A 13366-nucleotide genomic window follows, 5' to 3' on the forward strand; every position below is an offset into this window, starting at 1 on the left:
CAATGTAAATAATTACAGGAGGATGTTGTTGGAGTACTCAAAGAGGCTTCTAACCCAGTCTAGTAGATCTGAGAAGTTTCCTAAAGAGAGTAAAATATAAATTGAGATCTAAAAGATAATAATAATAATAGCAGCTAACACTTGCATAACACTTGCTGTCTATCAGGTCCTGTTCTCAACATTTCACACATGTTACTAGATTATCACAAAAGCCCTATAAAGTAGGTCCTGTCATATGCCTGTGTGTCAGTTCAGATGCCAAGACAGAATTAGACATACACGAGACTCACTGGGGGGAAACACTTATAGAGAATAAAGGGGAGAGTGCAGAAATTGCTGGTAATGCAGGTGTAACATCTCTGAAAGAAGAGAGAAGTAAGGAGGATTTAAAAGGAAGATTCTTAAAGTCTAGTTCAGCCCTAGAAAGTCTCAGCCTGGCTGATGTGTGGAATCTTGGTGCAAAGACTGCCTAGTATAGTCCCACATTGGCAGAGCTGGTTGTAACTTTCAGTCCACCCCCAGACTTTCAGGGAGGGGAGAGGAGTTGGAGGTTGAATTCAATCACCAATAGCCAATAATTTAAATCAATCATGCCTATGTAATGAAGCCTCCATAAAAAAACAAAAGGACAAGGTTCAAAAAGATTCCAGGTTGGTGAACACTTGGAGATTCTGAGAGAGTGGTGCACACCTGGAGAGAGCATGGAAGCTCCAAGTCAATTCCCCATACCTTACCCTATGCATCTTTTCCGTCCGGCTGTTCCTGAATTATATCCTTTTTTATTTTATTTATTTTAAAATATAGGTATTTTTATTGATTTCAGAGAGAGGAAGGGAGAGGAAGAGATAGAAACATCAATTATGAGAAAGTCATTATCGGCTGCCTCCTACACGCCCCCTGCTGGGGATCAAGCAGGCAACCTGCGCATGTGCCCTGACCTGGAATCAAATCAGGGTCTCCTGGATCATAGGTCGATGCTCAACCGCTGAGCCATGCCAGCTGGGCTACATTCTGTTTAAAAATATGTATGTTTTTATTGATTTTAGAGAGAGAGGAAGGGAGAGGGAGAGAGAGAAACATCGATGAGAGAGAAACATCAATCGGCTGTCTCCTGCATGCCCCAGACCAGGTATCGAGCCAGCAACTGGGGCATGTGCCCTGACCAGGATCAAACCAGCAACCTCTCAGTGCATGGGTCAATGCTCAACCAACTGAGCCACCCTGGCCAGGGCCTAAATTACATGCTTTTATAATAAATCAATAATCTAGTAAGTAAAATGTTTCTGTGAGCTCTGTGATCTGCTCTAGCAAATTAATCAAACCCAAGAAGGGAGTGGTTGGAACCTCTAATCTACAGCCAGTCAGTCAGGAGTACAGGTGATAACTTGAGCTTGCAACTGGCATTTGAAGTGAGGAGGGGAGGCGGTTGTCTTGTAGGAGTGAACCCTTAGCCTGTAAAATCTGTTGCTATCTCCTGGTAGACAGTGTCAGAATTGAGTTGAATTGTAGCACACTCAGCTGGTATCATGGAGAACTGCTTGTTGGTGGGGAAGAATCCACTCTGCCCTATGTTGTAATTGGGTCCAGAACCATTAAGGGTGTAAGAGAGTAAAATTGGAGGAAACAGTGAAGGAGAAAAAGTAGTGGATAGACATTTACTGTTCCCTCCCTACCTCTCCCTCAGTCTCTCCTTTTTCCCTCTCCCTCCACCTCCCCATTGTCCCCTTTAACCACCACCCCCCCAAGCTTTCTGCTTCTCTCTAATCTGAGAGCACTGTCTTCTCTGCTCTCCCCAAATGGTATGGTCTGTTGTACTGTAGTGACAGACAGGGCTTCAGCCTCCCTGTTTATTGACTAAAAGGGTAATTTCCTGATGCCAGTCAAAGATGAAAATCCATTTCCCTCATTAGGGAGAAGCTCAGACCCCACAGTCTCCCTGAATATTACTATTCAGCCATCACACCTAGCAGCAAGAAGTCTATACTTGCATAAGAGATATGCCTGGCTAGGCAGAATCCCCAAAAAGATGTCAAGCCTGAACATGAATAAAAAACTGAAGATGTGTTGACCATTTCAAATATCAAACCCAAAGTGGCCTGCTTGTTTTTAGCATTCATCTGCAAAAGCTGTGCAATCACTTACGTTTCTTTCTTTGACCCAGGAGATTTATATACTTACACTACTATTTCTTAATTTATCAATTCTAGACATTCTCAATTAACTTCCTGTTAGGGTAATAAAAATTTAACTTTCTTACACTATGTTGTCAGTTTCTTTCCTTTTCATCCACATAGTGCTGCCTGGTTAATTTACTTTAATGAGTTTTGAAACAACCTAGAAAACACCTCGATAATCACAATGCATAAGTTATGATCTTTTACTATTTCCTTCAGGCCTCACCCCATCTTAGTCTTCATCATTGCTTGAAGCTGCCTTCTCACAAAGATCTTGAAAGATGAACTGCCCTCTCTAACCACAGCCTCCTCATATCTTTAGGGTCCTTCCCCTCCTTCCCTCACTTCTCCCAGTATCTTTTCTCCCACTGTCCCCTCCCTTTCCTCAGACTCTCTCTTTCTTTTTATTTATTTATTGATTTTAGAGAGAGGAAGGGAGAGCGCAAAAGAGAGAAACATCAATGTGAGAGAAACATCAATCAGTTGCCTCCCATATGCACCCCAACCAGGGATTGAACCCCCAACCTGGGTATGTGCCCTGACCGGGAACCAAACCCAGGACCCTTGGGTGTACAGGATGATGCTCCAACCAACTAAGCCACACTGGCCAGGGCTGTGTTACCTTTTAATCTTACAGCTCTGACATTTCTCTTCCTTGCCCCATTCATTCCCTCAGGAGACAAGGCCGTAAAGTCTAGCTCCATAGTATCTGGAGCACCTATCCCCTCCTCTTCATTCCTATGGCCACATCCATTGTTCAGGCCTTCAACACTCAGTACCTCTTGCTTGATCTATGAAAGATCTCCTCAGTATCCCCACACTGTTAGTTTCTGGCCCTCAACACAGTCTGGTTAACTTCCCTAAAGCACAGCTCTGTTGATGTCACTACCTAAAAAGTATCCAACCTACTAAATAAAGTCTAACTCTAAAACATTAGTTAGGTGTACACGGCCCTCCACGATCAGGCCTCAACCTTATCTCTCCCTCTTCCGACTCATACGGTCTGTCTTTCATCCAAACCAAAGAGCTTGCTGCTCTTCATTTATTTGTACTCTGCTCTTTACAATCTCCAGGTCTGTGCTCTCACCATTCCCTTTGAGTTAAATGCCCTTTTTGCTCATCCCTGCATGTCAAATACGACCTGTCCTACAAGGCTCAGCCAATCACACTTCCTCCATCTAAAGCTTTCTCTGAATCATCAACCAGCAAGTCTGCTCTCCCGTAACAATCTATTCATATCTCTCCCATGTAACTCATCTCTCCAACTGGACTGGTACTCCTGGGGCAGTTCTTGACTGACTCATCTTTGTAACTGACACACCTACTGGACCAGAGCTCTGGTCCAGTATATAATTGAATTGAATAAACAATTACCACTTCTGGAAGAGCCTGTTTGTTTTTAACACATACTCAGAAAATGATGTCACTTCACCCAATTGATTGACTACAGTTATATCACCATTTTATTTCCGGCATTATTTCTCTCTTTCATGAAAGTAGCAACTACAACACTATATAGTAAGTGTTTTTATAGACTCGATCCTTCTCTTTATATATTTAGAAAGTGTCTAACTTCACAAAGACACATAAAAGCAAATGTAAGCCAAGTTTGAGCTTATTCACCCTGCCCATCTGCCGGATAACTGGATGTAACGCCTTTGACCCACCTTTGGTTCCTCCATCTTCCCCACTCTTCATATTCCATCATTTTCTAAATCCTACAAAATCTTTAATATTGTCTCTTACATCTCTTCCCTTCCTTACATTCTACCTTGGTTTTTACCCTCACTATTTTCACCTGGCCTAAAGCCTCCTAACTTGTCTCCCACCTTCCAGTTCATTCTACACACCACCACAGATGGATTAATTTTTCTCTAGCCTGGCCTCAGTCATGTCATTCCTCTTCAGCAGTTCCCAGGGGCCCACCAGATGAAGTATAAACTCCTCCCCAGATGATTCTACACCCTGCACCTACAGTCCAACTCACACATGTCAGCTTGTGGGCAAACTGGGAAACTAACTGCTTCTCACACCTGACACTGTATTTTTGCCTTCGGGATTTTGCTCTTGCTATTTCCTCTGCTTATTCACTGAAACAAACATTTACTAAATACTAACTCTGTACCAAACCCTAGATAAGTGCTGAGGATACAAAGAGGAGAAGAACCTAGTACTTATCTTTAAGAAGGTCACAAAACTAGTGGGGGGTATAAAAATAAAAGTAAATTAGTAAGAAAATGCAGAAAGGACAACAGGAAAAAGTGACTATTTTTGCCTAAGGTGTCAGGGAAGGGGTAGCATTAGAGGTGAACAGAAGCTCAGCACAGTAAGCAGGAGGAAGGGAAGCATACTGCAGGCAGTAGGAATAGGCTGCAAGAAGGTACAGATGTTTGTAAGGCAATCGGCCATGAAGTAGCAAGAGGCAATACAGGAAAGATAAATAGGGGTCTGATCAGGAAAGCCCTTAGATGGCATGCTAAAGAATGTAGATTGTGTCCTGTATTTTGTCATTCATGCATTCGATATACATTTACTAAGCGCCCTCTATGTGCCAGGCACTGTTAGGTGCTGACCCCTCATAAGTTGCGGGTGGGAATATAAGAATGGTGTAGTTGTTTTGGAACCTTGAAAACATTATGCTCAATGAAAAAAGTCAGTCGCAAAAGACTACATATTGTATGATTCAATTTATATGAAATTTCCAGAATAGGCAAATCTATAGAAACATAAAGTAGGTGAGTAGTTGCCTAGGGCTGGGTTGGAGGACTTGAGGGAATATAGGGGGGTTAACTACTAAAGGGTAAGGGAATTCTTTTGGGGATAACAAAAGTGTTCCAAAGTTGATTGTGGTGATGGTCACTCAACTCTAAGAATATACTAAGAGCTACTGAATTGTATACTTTAAATGAGTGAATAGCATATGTAAATTATATCTCAATAAGTAGACATAATAAGTATGTTAGAAGAGGACTTGCACTTTGGAAAAAAGCAAAAGAGCAGAGTAAGGAGATCAGGAGGGCTAGAAAGGGGACAGTTTTCAGCACTAAACAGGGTGGTCAGACTACATTTCACTGAGAAAACAACATCTAAGCAAAGACATGCAGGAGGTGCAAGTGTTGACTATGCAGTGTATATGAGGAGAAAGGGAAGAATTTGAAATATATAAGAGGCAGATGCCCTAGGACTTACTGATTGGATGGGCGTGTCCTAGGATGATTCCCAGTTTCAAATCCCTGAAATGCATAAATGGGTCAACATACACTAATCAAGAAATGTGTTATAAGCACATTCATAGAATGAAAGATAAAAATCATATGATCAATCTCAAAGGATGCAAAAAGAAGCATTTAACAAAATTCAACATCTTTTCATGATGAAAACTCTCAAAAACTGGGTATATGACCAGCCAGGCATGGCTCAGCAGTTGAACATCGACCTAGGAGCCAGGAGATCGAGGTTCAATTCCCAGTCAGGGCACATGCCCAGGTTACAGGCTGGATTCCCAGTTGGGGGAGTGCAGAAGGCAGCCAATCAATGACGACTCTCTCATCATTGATATTTCTCTCTCTCCCTCTCCCTTCCTCTCTCTGAAATCAATAAATATATATTTCTTTAAAAAATTGGGTATAGAAGAAATATACTTCAATATAATAAAGAAATATACTTCATGGAGACAAGTCCACAACTAACATCATACTCAGTGAAACATTGAAATCTTTTCCTCTAAGATCAAGAATAAGACACGGGTAACAGGTACCCACTCTTACCACTCCTATTCAACATAGTACTATAAGTCCTAGGAAAAGCAGTCAAGAAAAAAAAATAAGAGGCATCCAAACTGGAAAGGTAGAAGTAAAACCGTCTCTGTTTGCAGATTATATGATCTTATATATAAAAAATCCTAAAGACTCCATCAAAAAAATTTTTAGATCTAATAAATGAATTCAGTAGAGTTGCAGGATACAAAATCAAAATATAAAAATTAGTTGCACTTCCATAGTACTGGAAGTCCTCGCCATAGCCATCAGACAGGAAGAAAACATAAAAGGTACCCAAATTGGAAAGAAGGAAGGAAAACTGTCATTATTTGCAGATGACATGATATTGTACATAGGAAACCCTAAAGACTCCATCAAAGTACTACTAGATTTGATAAACAAATTTGGCAAAGTAGCTGGATACAAAATCAACATCCAGAAATCAATGGCATTCTTATACACCAACAATGAACTTTCAGAGAGAGAAACTAAAAAAGCAATACCATTTACCATTGCAACTAAAAAGATAAAATACCTAGGAATAAACTTAACCAAGGATGTAAAAGACCTGTACTCGGAAAACTACGTGACACTGAAAAAAGAAATAGAGGAAGATTTAAACAAGTGGAAGAATATACCATGCTCATGGATTGGAAGAATTAATATCATTAAAATGTCCATACTACCCAAAGCAATTAATAAATTCAATGCAATTCCTATTCAAATACCAACAGCATATTTCACAGACCTAGAACAAACATTTTGAAAATTTATATGGAACCAAAAAAGACCCCTAATAGCTGCAGCCATCTTGAAAAAAAAGAACAGAGTGGGAGGGATCACATTACCAGACTTCAAACTGTATTACAAAGCCACTGTAATCAAAACCGCCTGGTATTGGTACAACAACAGGCTTATAGATCAATGGAACAGAACAGAGACCCCAGAAATAGACCCACACCATTATGGTCAGTTAATATTTGACAAAGGAGGCAAGAGTATTCAATGGAGTAAGGACAGTCTCTTCAATAAGTGGTGCTGGGAAAATTGGACAGATACATGCAAAAGAATGGAACTAGACCACCAACTTTCACCACACACAAAAATAAACTCAAGATGGATAAAAGACTTACATGTAAGTCAAGAAAACCATAAAAATCCTGGAAGAAAACATAGGCAGTAAAGTCACAGACATCCCACGTAGTGGACTTTTCACTGATACATCTCCTAGGGCAAGAGAAACAAAAGAAAAAATAAACATATGGGACTACATCAAACTAAAAAGCTTCTGCACAGCAAAAGAAAACAGCCTCAAAATACAAAGGAACCCCATGGTCTGGGAAAACATATTTGCCAAGGATGTATCTGATAAGGGGCTAATTTCCAAAGTGTACAAAGAACTCATAGTACTGAGCAAGAGGAAGACAAACAACCCAATTAAGAAATGGGCAAAGGACTTGAATAGACACTTCTCCAAAGAGGACATACAGATGGCCAAGAAACTCATGAAAAAATGCTCAATGTCACTAATCATCAGAGCGATGCAAATTAAAACCACAATGAGGTATCACTTCACACCTGTCAGAATGGCTGCCATCAACAAATCAACAAACAACATGTGCCGGCGAGGGTGTGGAGAAAGGGGAACCCTAGTACACTGCTGGTGGGAATGCAGACTGGCGCAGCCACTATGGAAAACAGTACGGAGTTTCCTCAAAAAATTAGAAATGGAGCTGCCTTTTGACCCAGTGATTCCACTCCTAGGAATGTATCCTAAGAATCCTGAAACATTCATCAGAAAGGATATATGTACCCCGATGTTCATAGCAGCACAGTTTACAATAGCCAAGATCTGGAAACAGCCCAAGTGCCCATCAGTAGATGAGTGGATTAAAAAGCTGTGGGACATTTACACCATGGAATACTACACAGCTGTAAAGAAGAAGAATCTCGTACCCTTTGGGACAGTATGGATGAACCTGGAGAATATTATGCTAAGTGAAATAAGCCAGGCAGGGAAAGACAAACATCACATGGTCTCGATTATAGGTGGAATCTAAAGAACTTAATAAACTGATGAACAGAATAGATTCAATGACATGGAAGCATAGATGGGACTGACGAATGTCAGAGGCATGGAGGAGGGCAGGTCGACGGAGGGGGAGAGAGTAACCAAAGAATTTATCAGCATATATGCAGAACCCAAGGACACGGACAATGATGGAGAGAGGGACTGGGGAGGGGGAAGGGATGGGTGGAATGGGTCACTGGGGAGAAAAGGGGACATCTGTAATATTTTAAACAAAAATAAAATTTTTAAAAAATAAATAAAAATAAAAAATAAAAATTAGTTGCACTTCCATATGCTAACAACAAACTAATCTAAAAAATAAAGAAAGAAAACAATCTCATTAAAAACAATGAGGCCAGAATCGAACCTGGCACCCTTCAATCCACCGGCCCGGCACTCTAACCATTGATCAAAACCAGCTAGAGCTAAACTGGAATTTTTGACAGTGGAGAAAATCAGCTTTCTTGGTTAATGCTGGTGAGATAGGGTATGTAGGGAAATGACAGTTACCAATAAGGGCTACAGGGACTGTCAAGGAGATAGTAAGACCAACCTCTAACAGATTTATGGCTTAGAACTGGCAGAGACCAGCTCTATCCAACAGGGGACTAATTTCACCTTCTAGTGACCCCTAACCTCATTATATGCTCATTGTAACACATTAGCATTCTAAATGACACATCCCAGTCTCATAATCAGAAATGGGAAGCACATATTAGGACACAAAATGGCCCATAGGGCTCTTCTGAGAAGTCTCTACTCCTTTCCTGGAAAAATCCCGAATATTCCTCCTCCTTATAGAATTTCCTATCCCTCAATTAAATGACCCTCAATAAAAAAAGCAAATCCTACAAGGGATGGGCTGCTCTGTCTGTGGAATAGCCCATTCTCTGTTTCACTCCTTCACTAATAAACTCTCTTTCACTTTAAACTCTATGCAGGCTTGCTTTTGAATTCTTTCCTTTAAGAAGACGAGAACCCATAGTGGGTCACAGACCTTCAGGTCCCCAGACCCCCAGAATGCCTGCATCACTGGTAGCTGTGGGATAAGTTTGTAAAACTTTGGGTAAGCAAAAGGGGACTTTTTAAATTAAGTCATGAGAGTTCTGTTCGTGAAGCTCTGAAGTCTAGTTTAGATCCTGCCCTAGCCCCACCCCTATCATCCACTGTGAAGGAGGACTTTGCTATGGGAGTAGTGAAGTTTTTATTAGCCACCCAGGTGGCTAATAAACAATGGTTTAATAGTCCCGTTATTCTTTCCCACTTGTTACATTTCGAATCCTGTAGAGAACAGAGAGTAAGTAAAATCCAAAGGCAGTTAAACAAGAAGTGTTTGAAATCTAACATCTGTTTCCAAATAAGAATTCCTCAGGTAACATTTTTCCTTTCTCTTTGTGCAATTTTATGTACCAATATGAAATGAAGTGTGATAGTAAAAACAATGCCAGTACAAAGCATTAGCTGCAGGGATATTTGCCAATTTTTCCCCCCACTTGGCAGAGGGATTGAGTCAGCTTTTGGAATGAGGCTGAAATTGGATTATGTTAATTTTTTATTCTTGGACATATATAGCATCTTCAAAAAGAGTGTGAGGTAACCTAAAGTAAAAGACACATATACAATAAGGTTATTAAAATGCAAATAGAAGTACAAAAAGAAATAGAAAATCAAAGTGATGAAAGAGAACAGAGAAGAAGAAAAAATGCTATCTACAAGGTGTGTTAATAGTTCTCTCTTCTAACCTCCTGACTCCATTTTTTTATTTTTTATTTTTAGAGAGAGGAATGGGGAGAGAGCGAGCGGGGGTGGGGTGAAGAGAGAAACATCAATGTGAGAGAAACTGGGACTGGGGATCAAACCCAAAACCCGAGTATGTGCCCTGACCAGGAATGAAACCCAAAACCTTTTGGTGTAAGGGAGGACACTCCAATCAACAGAACCACACTGGCCAGGGAGAATCCGCCATCCTTTATTTCAAGTAGTCTCAAGAAGAAAGTTAGACCCAAAAAGTATGTCACTTTACGACTAACAAGAGAACCTATACAATATATACATTGGTGGGCTACGTAGCAAAAATCTGGTGGATTAATTGACAGCTTAGGTGAAAAAAATTTAGTTTCATATATCAAATTCATTATATAGATTGAAGAACAATTGCAGTGTACTATAGTACATGTTTTATCAGCTTTCTGGTGATCATTTGCTTTGTAGTTAAAAGAAACATTCCTATGAGATCAAACTAAAACTTTGACATAAACAGATATGATGGTGCTCTTTATTACTTTTCAGTAATTTATGATAACAAGAGACAGAACCTAATATAGTTAAACTTAAGTATGCCATGGGCCCACCTAGATAGCCTCCCTGTTTATTATGCTCTTGTGTCAACAGAACTTATTCTCTTTCATTTTAAACTCTATGCAGGCTTCTCTTTCTTATCTTATTGAGGAGGAAAATAACTAGCACAGGAGTACTGCAAATTTTCAATTTACTTGTTTCAACAAGATTATTTATTCCCAAGGCTTTTCATCAAATATTAATATGATCAATATTTTATTTTAATTTTAACCAAACCTGAATAAAAATGAAAGGTGAATAATTTTTATTTCCATACTTCTTGGAAATGAAAAGCTTGACATGAAATGCTCTGGCCATGAGTTGCCTCTTAGCCCCATCTCTCACTATGCCTTCCCTTGAAGTCTGAACTCCATCCTTATGAAACTATTGGCAGTTTCCCAAAAGTGCCATGCCATTTACACTTTTGTGACTGTGTTCCCTGTACCAATTTTATCCAAGTCTTAAGGAAAATGCTGATGCCAACAAACGTTGGGTTATTAATGAATCTATAACAGTTCATTACACTTTTTTATTTGTGTCTATTACCCCTACTAGACTATAACTTCCTTGGAAGCAGAAATCATGCCATTAATTTTTCTCTCCCCAGAAATAAATAGAATAAATGTTTGAGTTAAAGAATGGCTGAATGGCCCTGGCCACGTAGCTCAGTCGGTTAGAGTATTGTCCCGATATGCAAGGCTATGGGTCAGGGTACATACAAGAAGCAACCAATGAATGCATAACTAAGTGGAACAACAAATCAATATTTCCCCCCCCCTTCCTCTCTCCCTCCTCTCTCTCTAAAAAACCAATAATAAAAATAAAAAATAAAGAATGGCTGAATGAACCATATATTTAGAGAAGAGATCATCCTTTTACATGCTAAAAACATCCAGATTAACAATAGGAGTTGAACTGGAAGGGAAGTCCATGAGGTGGGTGTCCAAGTCTACAAAGAACTTGGGAAGAGAAACCTATGGCTGATAGATTACCTAAAGAGGATGATAGCAGACATAAGTAGTAAACATAAAGAGGATGGTAGAAAGTGTAAGGCTAAAAGGACAAAGGGGTTTTGCAAACATGTGAAAGAAGCACAAAGGGAAACCAACTAAATGGCAATACTGCCTCTCAGTGGCACTTGGGATAAAAGCCTCTATACCAGAGCACTTTTACAGAATAATAGCTTTCTCACACAGAATAGTTCTGGACTATGAGCTGTGCCAGGCACCTTTATCCCATTTAAACCTCACAACAACCCCTTGTAGAGGAGACATAGCATATAGCTTAAGGTTTAAACACACAGACTCTGGAGTCAGGCTGTCTGACTCCCACTTACTAGCTGTGTGACCTTGGACAAATTACTTAAGCTCTCTTCATATTTCCCCATCTGTAAAATACAAATATTTGTCCATACCACATAGGGTTCTTATGAGGAATAAATTCTTAAATTCTTAAAATGTCACTTAACAGCATAACAAATGCTATATAAATGTTAGGCTTTATTTTTCCTTTTCCTGATGAGAACTAATGTTGAATAAAGGGAGCATACAGTAAAAACTCAATAAATATAACTTCCTTTGTTTTCTCCCCTTATGTCTTAGCTTCTTAAGGTGTTGCACTCCTTAGTGTTCCCGAAATGTAAATAGTGAACTCCCAAATTGCCCGAAGAAGTCAGTTCCTAAAGGCAGCAATAAGGAAACTGAGAAACCTCCATTAAAAAGTCCAGGGGAAGATAGTTCTGGTAAAAAGGAGGGCACTCTTGTCCCTTTTATCATAGTGAAAAACTTCCCAGCAATGAAATTCACCCTACCCAAAACAGAATGCATAGGGATTGTGAAAATCAACTAAGATTTGTGTGGGAAGCCAGATTTCTAGGAATATTCAAGTAAGTATGATTTTCCCATAGCCTATTTTTCCCCACACTGCCCACAGGAGCTGAGGGACCATAATCATTTTCAAGATTAGGCTAATAATAACTTACTACATAACTAATAACCCTCCTTGGTCTCCTACTATTATTGTAAAAATAAAATTCATGAAAATGATGGTTTTAAAGTAACACAATACTGATTACTATCAGACTGCCCATCCACAGTAAACATTTGCCATGAGGTATATCTTTACCAGGTAAGACTGACTGATAGATCTGCATATCAATAGCATACTGGCTTCTTTCATGACTGCAAGCTTCCTCTAATTCAGGTTTTAGTATTCCTAGGTGTTCTATTTGAGAAACCAAATATACAAACTAAATAACCAGACAGTATATAAAAACAGAACTCTGACCCACAACCTGCAGAAGTCTACCCAGGAAACCAACCCCCTTATCTATAATAAATAGCCCAGGAAGCCAGCCTGCTATAAATCAGACCCCTGTCTCTAGTGATAGTCTAGGAAGCCAAACAATAACCTCCGCAACAACTGGCCCAAAATGGCTAATGATTAATAACTGGCAGCTTCCCTAATTTTTCTCCCCACTTCTAACTTAGGACCAACCAGAAAAAGCCAATAGGCACCCCCAACCAAATCACATAGGATGCCCCACTCCTAGTTAGCCCACCTACAGCTTCCCCATGCAAACGGCTTTGAATCAAGGTACACCTGAAACCTTCTTTTTCCTCCATAAAGTTCTCCCGCTTCTCTGCGTGCCTTTGAGTCTCTGCCAAAAAGCAAGGGACGGTGGCTGACTCCCTAGCCATATAGCAAGCTCTGAATAAACAGCCTTTGCTTTTCGCATTTGGTTGCGAAATATTTCCACCCGTTGTACGTAGTAATTCAATGAGGAACTAATTTCCAAACCCTCTTAAAAAGATATTGGTTTACACTGTTTAAATGTGTTATTTTCTATAATATTCATAAACTACCGAACATCTTTCTTACTTCCTTTTTATCATCTAAGTCAATGTGCCTGACTTACCTTTCCGCAGGCTATCTTCCTGGAATGGGCGCGGCCTTTTTCTGCCCACCTGAGTAGAGGACTCTCTGTCCGAGCGGGTGGGCGGAGACAGCGGGAGCACCTCCCACTC

General features: G+C 40.0%; 1 long non-coding RNA gene across 2 annotated transcripts in view; it reads right to left on the reverse strand.

The window, feature by feature from the left end:
* Window positions 1-13332, reverse strand: part of LOC308552923 — a 38491-nt gene extending 25159 nt beyond the window's left edge. The window contains exons 1-3 of one of the 2 annotated variants that reach the window (XR_013998158.1): window positions 13258-13332; window positions 7066-7159; window positions 5364-5407 (exon numbers count right to left, since the gene is read on the reverse strand). This is a non-coding gene — a long non-coding RNA (uncharacterized lncRNA). The remainder of the gene's footprint in view (window positions 1-5363; window positions 5408-7065; window positions 7160-13257) is intronic. The other variant, XR_013998157.1, reaches the window with a different exon arrangement.
* Window positions 13333-13366: the final 34 nt, after the last annotated feature.

This window comes from Miniopterus schreibersii (assembly GCF_964146895.1).
Source record: "Miniopterus schreibersii genome assembly, chromosome: 2".
Classification (NCBI taxonomy): Eukaryota; Metazoa; Chordata; class Mammalia; order Chiroptera; family Miniopteridae; genus Miniopterus; species Miniopterus schreibersii.